This window comes from Chrysochloris asiatica, unplaced genomic scaffold (genome assembly GCF_000296735.1).
Source record: "Chrysochloris asiatica unplaced genomic scaffold, ChrAsi1.0 scaffold00265, whole genome shotgun sequence".
Lineage (NCBI taxonomy): Eukaryota > Metazoa > Chordata > Mammalia > Afrosoricida > Chrysochloridae > Chrysochloris > Chrysochloris asiatica.
The window spans coordinates 1000717-1015984 of NW_006408783.1; the positions used below are offsets into that span (position 1 = coordinate 1000717).

Genomic DNA, 15268 nt, shown 5'->3' on the forward strand with positions numbered 1-15268 from the left:
GCAAAGCCCAACTCCTATTTCACTAACATTTTCAACTTACTACCTTAACACTTTTCCACTTATTACATGTATTAAACTTTTATGTTGATTTCCAAATTAAAGTACAACATCAACTCAAAAGGTTGTGACTATTAAAAGTAAACTATTTAAAATGGCATATCATACATATTTCATGGTTTTCTATAATTAAAGTTGCCTCACACAAGTACACATTTGACAGTACGAGTATATAGTAAGTTAGCTAGTCTACAGTAATGTTGCCATTCAAGAGCTTTAGGTAATTAAACTGAATTAGAGAAAGTACGTGCTCCAGGGATGGTAGGTGATGTTTGAAGCAAGGTGGGAAGGAAATGGGAAGCTTAAAAAAGGATCATTGACCATCATCAAGATTGAAGATGATAGCAAAGTCAAGATGCATATGGATGTAAACACGCATGTTATAAGTTTGAGTTGGAATCTAGGTGCTGTGGGATGTCACTGTAGTTTCTACGTGTGGCCCTAGGACTCCCTGTGTCTAAATGCCCTGGAATGTGCCGTCCTTGCCCAGAGGCCTTCGGGCTTCTGCTCATTCCGATTGGAGAGCCATTATCTTGCCCAGGCCTTGATAACAGGAGGAAAGAAACGTCTGTGTGGCTCTGCTTGAGGCTGGTCCTCTGCTCTTTGGGGAAGCCAGGAAGAACCTATGTGTTGAGATTGACCAAGAGCTGAGGATCAGGTGAACAGTGTTCCTGACAGAGGACTTGCTGGCAGGCACGTGGGAGGCTGGGACCACATACAATGACCTCTGATTTTTTGGCACCCTGTTTTCATTTCTGGGTGCACTATCTTCTCTGATAAGACTTTGGGCTTTGTAGGAATTTTCTTGTCTCTTGCAATTGTCTCATGTTTTCCAAGTTTTTTGTCTTTGTCTTTCATGTTTGAGGTTTCCCTTCAAACATACAGTGATCTTTATATTTAAAAGTGGAACACTCAAAAACTAGTTGGCATCCCTCTGCATGGGTGGGCTCCCCCACCTAGGGGCCTGCACAGGTGGACATTTGAACAAGGAGTTGGCACTTTTGCAGAGAGATCCCAAATTTCAATCTATTTTGGTTGTTTTTCTTTGGCCAGTGAGTTTCTCCACAGAGGTTTCTTCCAGTCTCCGGCCTGAGACAAATTCATTGCTGCCAACGTTTTGGGGGACTGAGGTTTACAACACCCAACACTCAGGTGTGCTTAGTGATTCTGAGACGAGAGTTGATCTGGTTTAACCTCTAGAAAGTAGGTTTCCAGTTTCCTGGGATAGATAGAGCCGTGTCGCCTGGGTAGGTGAGGCAGGTGGGTCGTGAGGGGTCTGACTGCTTCTCACACAGACTTGTGGAACTTCAAATTTGAGAGCGTTGCTGGGTTCTATTGCACAAAGTACTTAACTTCATCCGTTACTGAGGTACCAGATCAGCTACCAGGCACTTACTGGCTTTTAGCTTACAGGTATTCAAACTGCAATGTTTTATTTTAGACAGATTTCCCTCAATGCCTATTTGGGAACAGAGCCAACAGCTCTTAATAACAACAACATGCATTGGTGTGTTTCTTCTGGGGTCTATCCTGTTTGGAGTTCATTCAACTTCTTGAATGGTTACCTCCTCATCTCATAATGTAAGGGAAGTTTTCTTCCAACAACTCTTAGACAGTATTCTCTGTTTCTGGTTTTTGTCTAATCCTATTCTGGAATTCCAATCACATGCAAATCATTCCTCTTAATAGTGTCCCACATAAATCGCAGGCTTTCTTTGGATATATTTTGTTCTTTTCTGATTGTTCCTTTAGCAGTCTGAAATTGCCTGTTTTCTGTGAGACAGTGGTATTTCATTGATGATTGTATCTAGCTGTGTTCTCAGTACTCACTACGTGTCTATCTCCTGGTGGATGTGGTACAGACTATAGTAGTATGCACGCAGTAAAACGTGTTCTCTTATTTTTAGGAAATCACAACAGGGTCTCTACTGAGTCCAGTCTGTAGCTTCAAAGAAATAATATATGGTTATAAGGTGGAAATTACACCCTATAATAATCATACAATGTATGAATTTAAATGAAAGGTTGGTTATGTTTTGCTCAAAAACTCGAAACTGACTTTAACCCAGTGGAATATTGGTCATAAGAAACAGCCTCCAAGCTGAAGAAAGGAACTAGGGGAGGCGGGTGGGGTCATGGGGCCACTCACTGGCTCTGTTTCCTCTCAGAAGTGTAACTCGTGATGGGCCGCTTTTACTTAACTAACACTTAAGGGCACTTGTTCTGTGCCAGAACTTTTCTGAGTGCTTTACAAATATTAATTCATAACCAGCAGGAGATAAATACTATGAGGACATTGAGGTGCACAGAATTTAAGAGAGTTATGAACTCAATATTGTTTCATTTTTGCTTCCATTTCACAAATGCTTTTTGTGAAAGTTGACTGGCTAATAAAACTACAAAGCCCAGTTCTTGGCTCATTAGAAGATCCTGCCTGAAAGGCTAGTGCCTGGAGTTACAGGAGGCGGCTCTCGAAAGACCACAACTGCTCAGGGCAGAGTTGGAGGGAAGAGTAGCTGATGGTCCAAGCAGTAGGGAGCACCACCATCATTAGCATTCCCTGGGAACCTACTAGGGAAGGAGCAGTTGCGGGGGGCGGGGGGACTGAGATTCCCAGGGGGAGGCAAGGGGTGCAAGCGAGGACTACACTTGTGTTATTGTGATTTTTTCCTTCACTCTCTGCCTCTCTTATGGCCTACTTAGCAAATAAAAATATATGGGATCCCTAGTGGGGCATTGTAAGATAAGCACAGGACTGCAAAGGTGCTTTGAACCACAAGATCAGCAGTTCAAACCCACCAGCCACTCCTTGGAGACCCTATACAGGGTCACTATGAGTCAGCACCAACTCAATGGTACGATGAATTGCAGAAAAATTATTCCTTAGTATAAACATTTGGGATATTTCTATTTGCTCAATTTATGTCTCTGACCTTCTTTAAAATCATCATGTCGATGAGGTCTGTCTGGTACATATACTTGTTATAATATGTGCTTGAATGATTTTACATATATATATACATTTATACATTTTAACATCCAACTAAAAACTTTGTATTCATTTATTTATTTAGGGTAAGCTCATCTTTAATGAAAAAGGAGCTCTGGTAGCATAGTGGTTACAAATCAGACTGCAAACCTTAAGGTTAGCAGTTCAAAACTACCAGCTGCTCGGTGAAAGGAAAATGAGGCTTTCTGCTCCAGTAAAGATTTACAGCCTCGGAAACCCCATACAGGGTTGCTATGGGTCGGAACCGACTCGACGGCACTTAACAACAACATCTTTCATGGGAGTCCTGGTGTGGCGCTGTGGGCTAATGCATCAGACTGCAAAGTCGTTTGAAATACATGGTCGGTGGTTCAAGTTCACCAGCTGCTCCTTGAAAACCCTATACAGGGTCACTATGGGTCAGAACCGACTTGACAGCACTTAACAACAACGACAACATCTTTAATGCTACAAAGTATGTACCGCAAAGTTGGTTTGAACAGCAGGGTCTGTGGTTCAAACTTACCATCTGCTCCTTAGAAACCAAACACGGGTTAAGTTGGAACTGACTCGATGACATTTAACAACAACAAATCAGACCCATTGCATTAATTAATATATGTTTTTTTTTGTTGTTCTTTCTTGCCACTTCTGGTAACCATCATAGAAAGTTTCTTTTACATGAAAATCTTGTCTTAGTTCTTAACAACAGTGATCTCATACAAGATTTGTTGTTTTGCAATTGTCACATACTCTTTACTTAGGATGCTGCTTCTAGCTTAGCACTCATTGAATAATTTTAATGTTATCATTCTTACCGTATTTTTCCTTATATTGCATCAAATACATCATTATGTTTTCCTTGACTTGGAGGAAAGGAGCTTTGGTTAAGCTCTGCACTGCTAACCACAGGGTTGGGGGTTCAAACTCACCAGCTGCTCAGTGGGAGAAAGCCTCACAGCCTCAGAAACCCTACATAAGGTCACTGTGGTCGGAATCAATTCTATGGCAGTGGGTTTGGTTTTGGGTTTTGCCTTGTAGGAAGTTGGCAACAGGTGGAAAGCAAAAATTGCCAGCAGAATGTTTCCCTCTCAGGCCTTTGTTTTCAATGATAGGAAATAGGGTTTGCAGGAAGAAAAGAATAAAAACTAGAGCTTAAGCCAATTAAGCCTGACCCAAGCTGTGGTATTTTCAATAACCTCATATGCATATGAAAGCTAGACAGTGAATAAGGAAGAATTGATGCATTTGACTTAAGGTGTTGGAGGAGAATATTGAAAGTGCCATGGGCTGCCAAAAGAACCAACAGATCTGTGTTGGAAGAAGTGCAGCCAGAATGCTCCTTGGAGGCTAGGATGGCCAAACTTCGTCTCTCATACTTCTGACATACTGTCAGGAGGGACCAGTCGCTGGAGAAGGATATCACTTTTGTTAGGGTGGAGGGTCAGAGGAAAACCCCCAGCGAGATGGATTGGCCAAGTGGCAGCATCAATGGGCTCAAGCGTGGCAACAATAGTGAGGTTGGCCCAGGATGGGGCCGTGTTTCCTTCTGCTGTGCGCAGATCACTATGAGTTGGTACCGACGCGAAGGCACCTAACAACAACAACAAGCTAATGAAATTGAAAACAGAACATCAGTAGAGAAAAATCAAAAGCTGATTCGTTGAAAACAAAATCAATAAAAACTGATAAACCTCTAGGTCCTCCTACATTGTTGGTGTGACTGTAAAATGGCGCAACCACTGTGGAAAACAGTATGGTGCTTTGTGAAATAGAAATATCGAATTACCCAGCAATCCCTCTACTTGGTATATATCTTCAAGAATTAAGAGTAATGACATGAATATATGATATATTCACACCTATTCATTGCAGCACAATAGCAAAAAGATGGAGACAGCCTAACTGCCCATCAGCAGAAGAATGACTAAACAAATAATGGAATACAATGTTAAACAATAATGATGTATCTGTCAAACACCTGATAACATGGATGAACCTAGAAGAAATTATGCTGAGTGAAATTAGTCAATCACAAAAGGACCGTTGTAAAAAGTTAAGATTTTCTTGATAACAGAAACATTCTATGATGGTTACCAGCGGTGGATTGTTGCTGGTAATGCCGTCTAATTAGTTCCAACTCATAGCCACCCTGTGTAGGGGTTTCCAAGGAGAAGCTGGTGGGTTTGAATCACCTCCTTGCAGTTCAAACTGACCTTGCAGTCCAGTGCTTATCCTAAGTCGCCACACCAACGGTGGGCAGTGTGGGAAAAGGATTCACTGCCTAGAGGGATGATAGTGAAAGCAATATACAATAAGGAGAAAGGCAAAGGAAAGATAAAGGGATTGGAAGATTCCGGGAGGAATGCAAGAGTTCAAGTGAATAGAGGTAAATACTGTTACTGATAGTACATGGAGGGGATTGCAGTCACTGTAATGAAGTGAAGTATATGATTTGTTGAATGTGAAAATTAATGATCTGTTCTGTAAACCTTCACTCAATTCACAATAAAAAGTTTTGTTGTTTGTAATTGATGAACCTCTAGCTGAGCTAACAAAATTTTAAAACACACATGCACAATTTATTAACATGAGTAATGAAAGACAGTCCCTCACTACTAAACCCATGGATTATTAAAAGAGCAACAAAAAGTGCCATGAAACACCCACACTTGCAGATTGGACCCACTTGACCTGGCTTCAATGGCTGAATGATCAGAACTTGGCTAGAAGAAGAAAGAAGAGGAAAAAAGTAATCCACTACAATTTGATGAACTTGACCTATACTTATATAGTAGCTCAGAAGAGGGAACAAATCTTTATAGTGAGGATCATTCCTACCCCCTCAGTACACAAGGTAGACAGGGATGGGCACTTAGACATTGGCTACCCAAAATAGGGGTGGCTACAAAGGCAAGAAGTGACTGACTTACAAGCTTTCAAGAGAAAGCCTAGTTCCAGAGGGTGTGGGGGAAAGTAGATTCTCCACGGAGTGGTTTCCAACCTGTCTGGATGGGACTGATGAAAGGAGATGGGATAAGACTCTTGTGGTTCAGGAGTGAATAACTGCTATCAGGACTGACTGTGAAGGTTGAAAATGTAAAGGTAGACGTTTTGTAACAAAAGGAGGGGAGTGGTTGGTTGATCTTGTAGTCCAGGAGTGGAGGACCCTGGAACCATCAAGGGAGAGAAACAGAGGGTGGGAACCAACCCAGAGAAACAGTGACGCCAGAGATGGAGTGGCTGGGGACTCTGGACTCAGGGAGGGAGAGGGGCTGTATGCTGATGGCTCAGGGGCAGGTCTGTGGGGTGTACCCTTTGGTTATTTGATGATGTATGGAGGGGGTTGTAATAATTGCAATGGAATGAAATAAGATAGGATGAATGTAAAGCTAATGTTCCCACATGTAAACTATCACATAATTCACAATAAAAACTTAAAAAAAAAAAAAAGAGTACCATGACGCAGTCTCCTGTGCCCATAGACTCGGGGGCTTAGCCTCTTTCCTCTCCTGTTGTCATGCACCGAGGTCCAGCGGGGTCGCCAAGGAGGTTCCACCAGACACCAAGCAGAGCAGAGTGGCCAATCCGCTCCTGGCCACCCACAACTATTAACCATGCAGCCTGGGGTCCACTTCCAGTAACAGCTCCTGTGAAAGTCCAAGTACCCCAGGAAGCTATCCACTAACACTCCAGGCTCCCCAAGGTTGACCCTGGCCACTGGTGGGAGAGCTGCTGCTTCGGGAAGGGATCCCTCAGGCCTCCAGCAGCGTGGCCACCTGTGACCTGGCACCGTCACCATGAGGAAGCAGTCTGGCAACCTGCCGGCAGCTTCCTGAGGCACCAGGGACCCTCCTTGTACCACCCCATAGACTAGGCTCTAAGTGGAGAAGTGGTTGGTTCTTTTTATACCAAAAAATCAAAACACCAAAAAGAAGTCAAGAGAACCCCACTCTATTGTCCAATCACACGTCAGCTTTCCCAACACCCGGAACTGTCTGCCTTGTACCTAGTGGAAATAAACTAGAAGTCGCTAGCAAATAAAAAAGATCATGAACGAGTCTTTGCTTGTAAATCTGATGACTTCAATGAAATGAACCAGTTTCTTACAAGATATAATCTACAAAACTCACATAGGAGAAATAGGTAATCTGAATAGGCCTATATATCTGTTAATCTATTCATTGGACCAACAATTTATAACCTTTCAAAACAGAAAACCTCCAATTCATATGGGTTCACTGGTGACTTCTACAAAAATTTTTAAAAAGAAATGACACCAATTTGCTCCAAACCCTTCCAGAACATAGAAGAAGAGGAACACTTCCTAACCTATAAGGCCATTTCTATAAAGCCAGTATTAGCCCAATACCAAAAACCAGAAAAAGACATTAGGAGGAAAGAATATCACAGATCAATATCTCTCAAGAAAATAGATGCAAAAACTCTCAACAAATATTAGCTCAGGAAATCCAATAACATATAAGAAGAATTATACACAAGGATCAAGTGGTGTTTGTCCTTGGTATGCAAAACTGATTCAACATTCAAAACCTAATGCATTGCACCACATCAAGCTGAGGACAAAAAATCACATACCATTAGATGTAGACAAAATCCAACGTCCATTCATGATAAAAACTTCCGGCAAACTAGGAATAAAGAACTTCCTCAACTTCACAATGAACATCTACCAAGTCATTCAGCTAGCATCGTACTTTCACTAAATGATTTACATCGATGATTGGGAACAAGATACTTGTGTGCCATCATCAAGTCAATTCTGACTCAGGTTTTCCGAAGCAGATACCCCATTTTTTTCCTTCTGCAGAGCAGCTACTAAGTTAGTACCACCAACATTTAACCACTGCAGTGCCAACACAGCTGGCTCTGTTTCACTCCCACTATTCCACATCATACGAGCAGTTCTAGCTAATGCAATTAGACAAGAAAAAGAAATAAACAGACTGGGAAAGAGAAACCTGTCCTTTTTTCACAGATGATATAATTATCTATGTAGAAAATCCCAAAGAATTAATAAACAGAAACCCGTGGAACTAGTAAGTGATTGTAGAAAGGTTACAGGATACTAGGTTAACCTACAGATGTCAATTGCTTTCCAATATGCCATAAATGAACAACTGGAATTTGAAAGTAAAAACATAGCACCATTTACATTAGCAACAAAGACGACATATTGAAGTATACATGTAATGACATACAAACATGATCTATATGAGTAAAATATAGACAGGGTTCTGATGAAAGGTATCAAAGAAGATCCAAAGACAGATTATGGAAAAATAGCCCATAATCAAGGCTAGGAGGACTCAAGATGTCAATTCTTCTCAACTTGATATATACATTCAATGTAATTCTAATAAAAATCCCAACATGTTATTTTGTGGATATCAACAAACTGATGCTAAAGTTTGTATAGAAAAGCAAAAAGACCTAGAAGAACCAGCATAATACTGAAGAACAAAGTTAGAAGATCAGTACTACCAAACTTCAAGACTTAACTATAAAATAACAGTGATAAAGTCAGTGTACAAAAGAGTAGACAAAATCAATGAGCAGGATAGAAAGTCCAGAAACAGATCCACACAAATACAATCAAATGGTCTTTGACAAAAGAACAAAGACAATTCAATGGAGAATGAGTAATCTTAAAATATGGTTCTGTAATAACTGGACCTTACATGCAAAAAATGAGCCTAGACCAAGACCCTACACCTTTCACAAGAATTCTCTCAAAATGAAGCATGGGCCAAAATGCTAAATGCAAAATTATACAACTTCAGGAAGATACCACCGGAGAAAATCTAGGTAACCATGGATATAGAAATGTGTTTTCAAATACAATACCAAAAGCACAATCTAAGAAAAATTCAAGTTATCGGAAAACTTCTGTTTTGTATAAGATACTATTAAGGGAATGAAACAACAAGCCAAAAACTGGGAGAAAATATTTATAAAACATATATCTAATAAAAGACTTGTACCCAAGATATACAAGAATTCTTAAACCTCAACAATAGGAAAACAATCCAATTACAAAACGGGCTAACGCTGTGAACAGACATGTCATCAAAAAAATGTTCAATGGCAACTAAGCCCATGAAAAGATGCTCAATGCCATATGTCATTGTTGTTAAGTGCTGTCGAGTTGATTCTGACCCATAGCGACCCTGTATAGGGTTTCCAAGGAGAGCTGGTGAGCTTGCGGTTCAAACGACTTTGCAGTCTGACACATTAGCCCACAGCACCACACCAGGACTCCGCCATATGTCATTCATTGTTGTTGTTATGTGCCGTGGAGTCGGTCCCGACTCGTAGTGACCCTGTACAGGGTTTCCGAGGCTGTTAATCTTTACGGGAGCAGAAAGCCTCATCTTTCTCCCACGGAGCAGCTGGTAGTTTCGAACTGCTGAGCTTGCGGTTCGCAGCCCGATTCGTAACCACTATGCTACCAGAGCTAGGGAGTTACAAACTAAAACAATAAACCTCACAGCACAGCACGTTGTGTTTTTGTTAGGTGCTGTCAAGTCGTTTCCAGCTCCATGTCCATTATGGCACTCCCATCCTCACCACCACTGTTATGTTTGACCCCCTTGTTGCAGTTCATCTTGTTTGCTGACCCTCTACTTTACTTTCTCCAGGGATTGGTCCCTCCTGTTGACATGTCCAAACTACGTTTCTGTTTCTAAGATGCATTCTGGCTGTACCTTCCTGCAAGACAAAATTTGTTTCTTTTTCTGTCAGTCCGTGATACACGTAATATTCTTTGCCAATGTCTTAATTCAAAGGCATCGGTTTTTCTTTGGCCTTCCTTACTCATCGTTCAGCTTTTGCTTGCATAGGAGATGACTAAAAATACTTTCTGAAGGTCTTTTTCAGCAGACTTTCCCAGTGCACTACATCATTTGACGCGAATGTTTTCATGGGATTTTTTTTTTTTTTTTGCGGATCCAAGTAAGATGAAATCCTTAAACACTTCTGTCTTTTCTGTTTATTATGATGTCCAGTCATGAGGATTTTTGTTTTCTTCACATTGAGGTGCGAGCTTTACTGAAGGCTGTAATCTTTAGCTTCATCAATAAGTGCTTTGAGTCCTGTTTGTTTTCAGCAAGCAAGGTTGTGTTATCTGCCTGTCATGGGTTGTTCATGATTCTTCCTTCAATCCCGATGCCACGTTCTTCTTCATATAGTCCATTTTTGGGGATTTTTTGCTCAGCATTCATTTTAAGTATAGTGAAAGGATACAAGTCAGGGGCACACCTTTCCTGATTTTAAACCAGGCACTATCCCCTTGCTTTGTTTGAACAACTGCATCTTGGTCTATATACAGGTTCCTCATGAGCACAATTGAATTTTCTGAAATTCCCATTCTTCATATTGTTGTCCATAATTTGTTATGAGCCACACAATGAAATGCCTTTGCATAGTCAATGAAAAATAAACAAACATCTTTCTGGTACTCTCTGCTTTCAGCCAAGAACCATCTGACGTCAGTAATAATACCCGTTGTTCCACATACTCTTCTGAACACAGCTTGAATTTCTGACAATTCCCTATTCTTATCCTGCTGCAATCGTTTGCGAATTATCTTCAACAAATATGTAAGGAATAATACATTACAACTACTGTTGTTGTGAAGTGCTGTTGAGTTGGGTCTGACCCAAACCCTGTATAGGGTTTCCAAGGAGCGGCTGGTGAGCTTGAACCTCCAACTTGCGATCCAAATCAACCTTGCAGTCCAACCATTAACCCACCATTCCCCAACAGGATTACAAGTAAGCAGAATTAATTCATAGAACGTGAGTGTGGTTCAGTGTGAGGAAATCTATTTTGAAAAAGCACCAAATTCATATGACAAAGGAGAAAAATTATGAGAAGCTCTGAAGTGTGGAATCATTTGATAAAAATTCAACATGTAATTCCTGATGCAACCACAACTTTTAGTAACTGAAGTAGATGAATGATCCAAAGGTGTAGTTTTTGATCCTCATGAAAAAGTCATCTTAATTTTCAGCAAAGCAATTATAAATCTATCGTTAATTAAAAGTTTGATATTGGCACACACACACACACAAAATATATATACATACATATGTATGTATATATCAGTGAGCTAGAATAGTCTACATATGTACCCAGATCCACATCTGTTATAAACTAACCTTGTTAAAACAAAACAAAAAAAAAACCTTTTGAAGTTTATTCCAACATATAGCAACACTGTAGGACAGAATAGAAGTGCCCTGTAAGGTTTACAAGTTGGGTTCGAATCCAGCAGCCACTCAGGGAAAAGAGGCAGCAGTGGGTATGGGTTTAATCTTCACGGAAGCAGACTGAAACATCTTTGTCCCACAGAGTGCCTGTGGGTTTGAACTGCCAACTTCCCCGTTAGCAGCCCAGTGCTTAACCACTGTGCTTCTTGTTATTGTAAAGTGCCATCTAGTTGGTTCCAACCCATAGCAACCCTGTATAGGGTTTCCGAGAATTAGCTTGTGAGCTTGAACCACCGACCTTGTAGTTCAATCTGATTTTGCAGTTCAGCGCATTAACCCACAGTGCCACATCAGGGCTACTTAGCATGAACGTAATATAGTGTTAAAGTGACATTTTACATCAGTGGAGAAAAAGGATGATTCAAAATAGTTGCAAAAACCTGTTTATTATTTTGGTGTAGGTAAGATTCTTTACTCTTAAATGAATTATAGATGGAACAAACCTTCAAACATTAAAATACCATCTTACTAGAAGAAAAACGAGTGAATATTTTTAGACTCTAAGAGTGGGTGGGTGTGGCGTTGTGGGTTAATGCGCTGGATGGCAAGGTTGGTTTGAACAGCAAGGTCAGAGGTTCAAGCTCACTAGCGGCTCCTTGGAAACCCTATCTAGCCTCGCTATAAGTCAGAACCAACTTGACAGCACATCACATCAACAACAAGAGTGGGTAAAGCTTTTCTGCGTCTGATACAAACCATAAGTCATGAAAGAAAAACCGTAATAAAATATCAATCTGGCTTGGTAACATTAAAATGTAGTGTGCAAAGAAATAAATGAGTACACAGATGACAGATGACCAAAAAAATCTATAAACATACTCCACACTAAGGGTTAACTCCCTAAATGTACAATGTTGCCGTTGTTAAGTTTCGTAGAGTTGGTTCCTACTCATAGTGATCCTGGTGAGTTTGAACTGCCTACCTTGAGGTTCAAACCCATCTCACCGTCAGTGCCTATCCTACAGCACCACACGATGACTCCAAATATACAATAAACTCCAAAAACTCTTCAAACAAAGATTATGTGAAAAGTGGACAAAGGACATAAACAGGTAGTTTAATAAAAAATATATATAGTTACTCAACATTATAAAAAGTACAAATAAAACCAGTTATTAATTTTCACAGATAAAATCTGTAAAAACGAATAAATGTTATTACTAACAAGTCTTATGTGTCAAAAAAGAAGAAAAAAATAAATGCTTATGGGGAAACAGGCATTCCGCCATACTGTTAGGGAGAATGCAAAATAATAAAATCTTCCTAGTAAGCAATTTGGCAATGTTTGTCTAAATTTAAAATGTACTGTTTGGCATAGTGATTTCTAGGAATGTGTCCTATAGATATATTTATATAAGTGAGCAAAGATTCATATATCCAGGCAATTTTTTTTTTACAGGATTTCTTCTAATCACCAAATCAAAACAACTGGGAAATGCAAAATCATGATGTGTTCATTCAATGTGATTGAATATTGTTCATTCACAGAAAAAAAGTGAGGTACAGCTCTAGGTATTGATATGAAAAGGTATCTTAAATACACTGGATTGTTAAGTGCAGAGAAGCAAGATGCAGAACATATATATTGAAGAAACTGTTCTCAGTGGTGACTGCAAGTGAGTGGGTCACTGGGGGGTTAGGGGAGGAAAAGGACTGACTTAGTGCTTTTCTGTGTGGACTGAAATTTTCTTAGTTGTCTATTACTTTCATACTTTTTCTTCCTATTAAAAAAAAAGTCTGCAGTGGCTCTGTAATAGTTCATACGTCATTTAACCACTGCTGATGGACTTTCAAAGCTCTTCCAAATGCTCAACATTATTTCACCCAACTGTCCAACGTACACTCTAGGATTCCCAAAAGGTCTCTTTACACATGCCACTTGTGTGTCATGTTGTTGTTGGTAAGTGCCGTGAAGTCAGTTCCAACTCATAGCGACCCTGTATAGAGTTTCTGAGGAGCAGCTGATGGATTTGAACTGCCAACTTTGTGGTTTGAAGTCCAGTGATAATCCTACAGCACCACATCAGCACCACTCCAGGACATCACAGTAGGTTCCCCCTTTTTCTTGGCAGATCTAAATCTTGCCCAGTCTCCGAGGACCAGTTTTTTGTTGTTGTTGTTGTTGTTGTTGTTTTTTGCAGGGCTTTTATGATTTTATTTAGCACAAATAAAACTCTAAAACAGACTGTCTATTCATTTTCTTCGCTGCGCAGCCTGGCGTTGGGATTGGTGACTCTGATGGCCAGCTGGGCTGCTCTTTCCACGATACGGTTCTTGGAGGAGACGTTGTGAGCAATCTCTGCATAGTAAGATTTGTTGCATATCAGCAGCACCTCCAGCTCTTTGACGTTGTGAACCAGGAACTTGTGGAAGCCACTGGGCAGCATGTGTTTTGTCTTCTTGTTGCTCCCATAACCAATGTTGGGCATTAAGATCTGGCCCTTAAATCTTCTCCGCACCCTGTTGTCAATGCTACTGGGCTTGCGCCAATTACGCTTAATTTTAACATAACGATCTGATTGGTGCCAGATGAACTTCTTGGTCTTCTTTTTGACAATCTTGGGCTTCACCAGGGGTCTAAGGGCAGCCATGATGGCGGTCGAGATGGCCGCCTCCTCCGTAGGCAGCGCAGAAGAGAGAGGGGCCCGAGGACCAGTTTTAATGCCAATCATCCCATGAGAATCTCCCCAATTTCTCAAAATTAACATCACTCTTCCTTCTCTGGTTTCCCACTGAACTTAAAAGGCAACAGAAAGTTTAGCATTTAATTACGCTGTGGGTTAATGCGCCAGACTGCAAAGTTGTTTGAACTGCAAGGTCAGCAGTTCAAGCTCACCAGCTGCTCCTTGGAAACCCTATACAGGGTCGCTATGGGTCGGAACCCACTCTACGGCACTTAACAATTTATATTAGAAGTCCTGGTGTGGCACTCTAGGATAAGCACTTGACTGCTAACCACAAGGTGGGCAGTTCAAAACCACCAGCAGCCCCTTGGAAACTCTATAGAGAGTTACTGTGAGTCAGAACTCAGTCCAGATAACTTAACATCAACAAGAGCAGAATTTATAATAGGGAGCACGGGAGCTGCATAAGGAAAGCACTGGACTGTCAACCACACGGTAGTCAGAATTCACTTAATGACTCTTAACAACAGCAATTTATGTTACGGAGCCCTGGTGGCATAGTGGATTCCACAGTGATTAACAGTTCGAGTCCACCTGAGGGAGAAAGATGAAGCTTTGTGTTCACATAAAGATTTATCTCTGAGTCAGAACCGACTATAACACTTCACAGCAACATACTCTTCTTGTATATATTATATTCTATTGTTGTTAAAAATCGATGCATTTGAATTATGGTCTTGGTAAAGGAGCTCTAGTAGCGTAGTGGTTACAAATCGGGCTGTGAACCGCAAGGTCAGCAGTTCGAAACTACTAGCCTCTCCGCGGGAGAAAGACGAGACTTTCTGCTCCCGTAAAGATTCACAGCCCCAGAAACACTGTACAGGGTTGCTATGAGTCGGAACCGACTCGGCGGCACTTAACAAAAACAACAACAAAGAATACAACAGTATATAACAGTTTATATTGTTACTGTTGCTGTTAAGCGCCATCGAGTCAGTTCCAACTCATAGCGAACCCTGTTCAGGATTTCTGAGGAGTGGCTGGTGTTTGAACTGCCGACCTTTTGGTTCAAACCGACCTTGCAGTCCAGTGCTTACCCTACAGCACCACACCGGGACTCCTTATATTTTTAGTATTGGAGCCCCGGTATGGTGCTGTAGGATAAACACACCTAACTGCTAGTTGGCAGTTCAAACCCACCAGCCACCCTTTGAAAACCAGGGTCTCTATGAGTAAGAACCAATTTGATAGCACTTACCAACAACATGTGTTATATGTATTATACCATTATATTCATACCAGAG

At 40.8% G+C, this 15268-nt stretch overlaps 1 pseudogene; it reads right to left on the reverse strand.

Annotated features, from left to right (window-relative positions):
* Positions 1 to 13529: 13529 nt before the first annotated feature.
* LOC102820221 lies at positions 13530 to 13931 on the reverse strand (annotated as a pseudogene).
* Positions 13932 to 15268: the final 1337 nt, after the last annotated feature.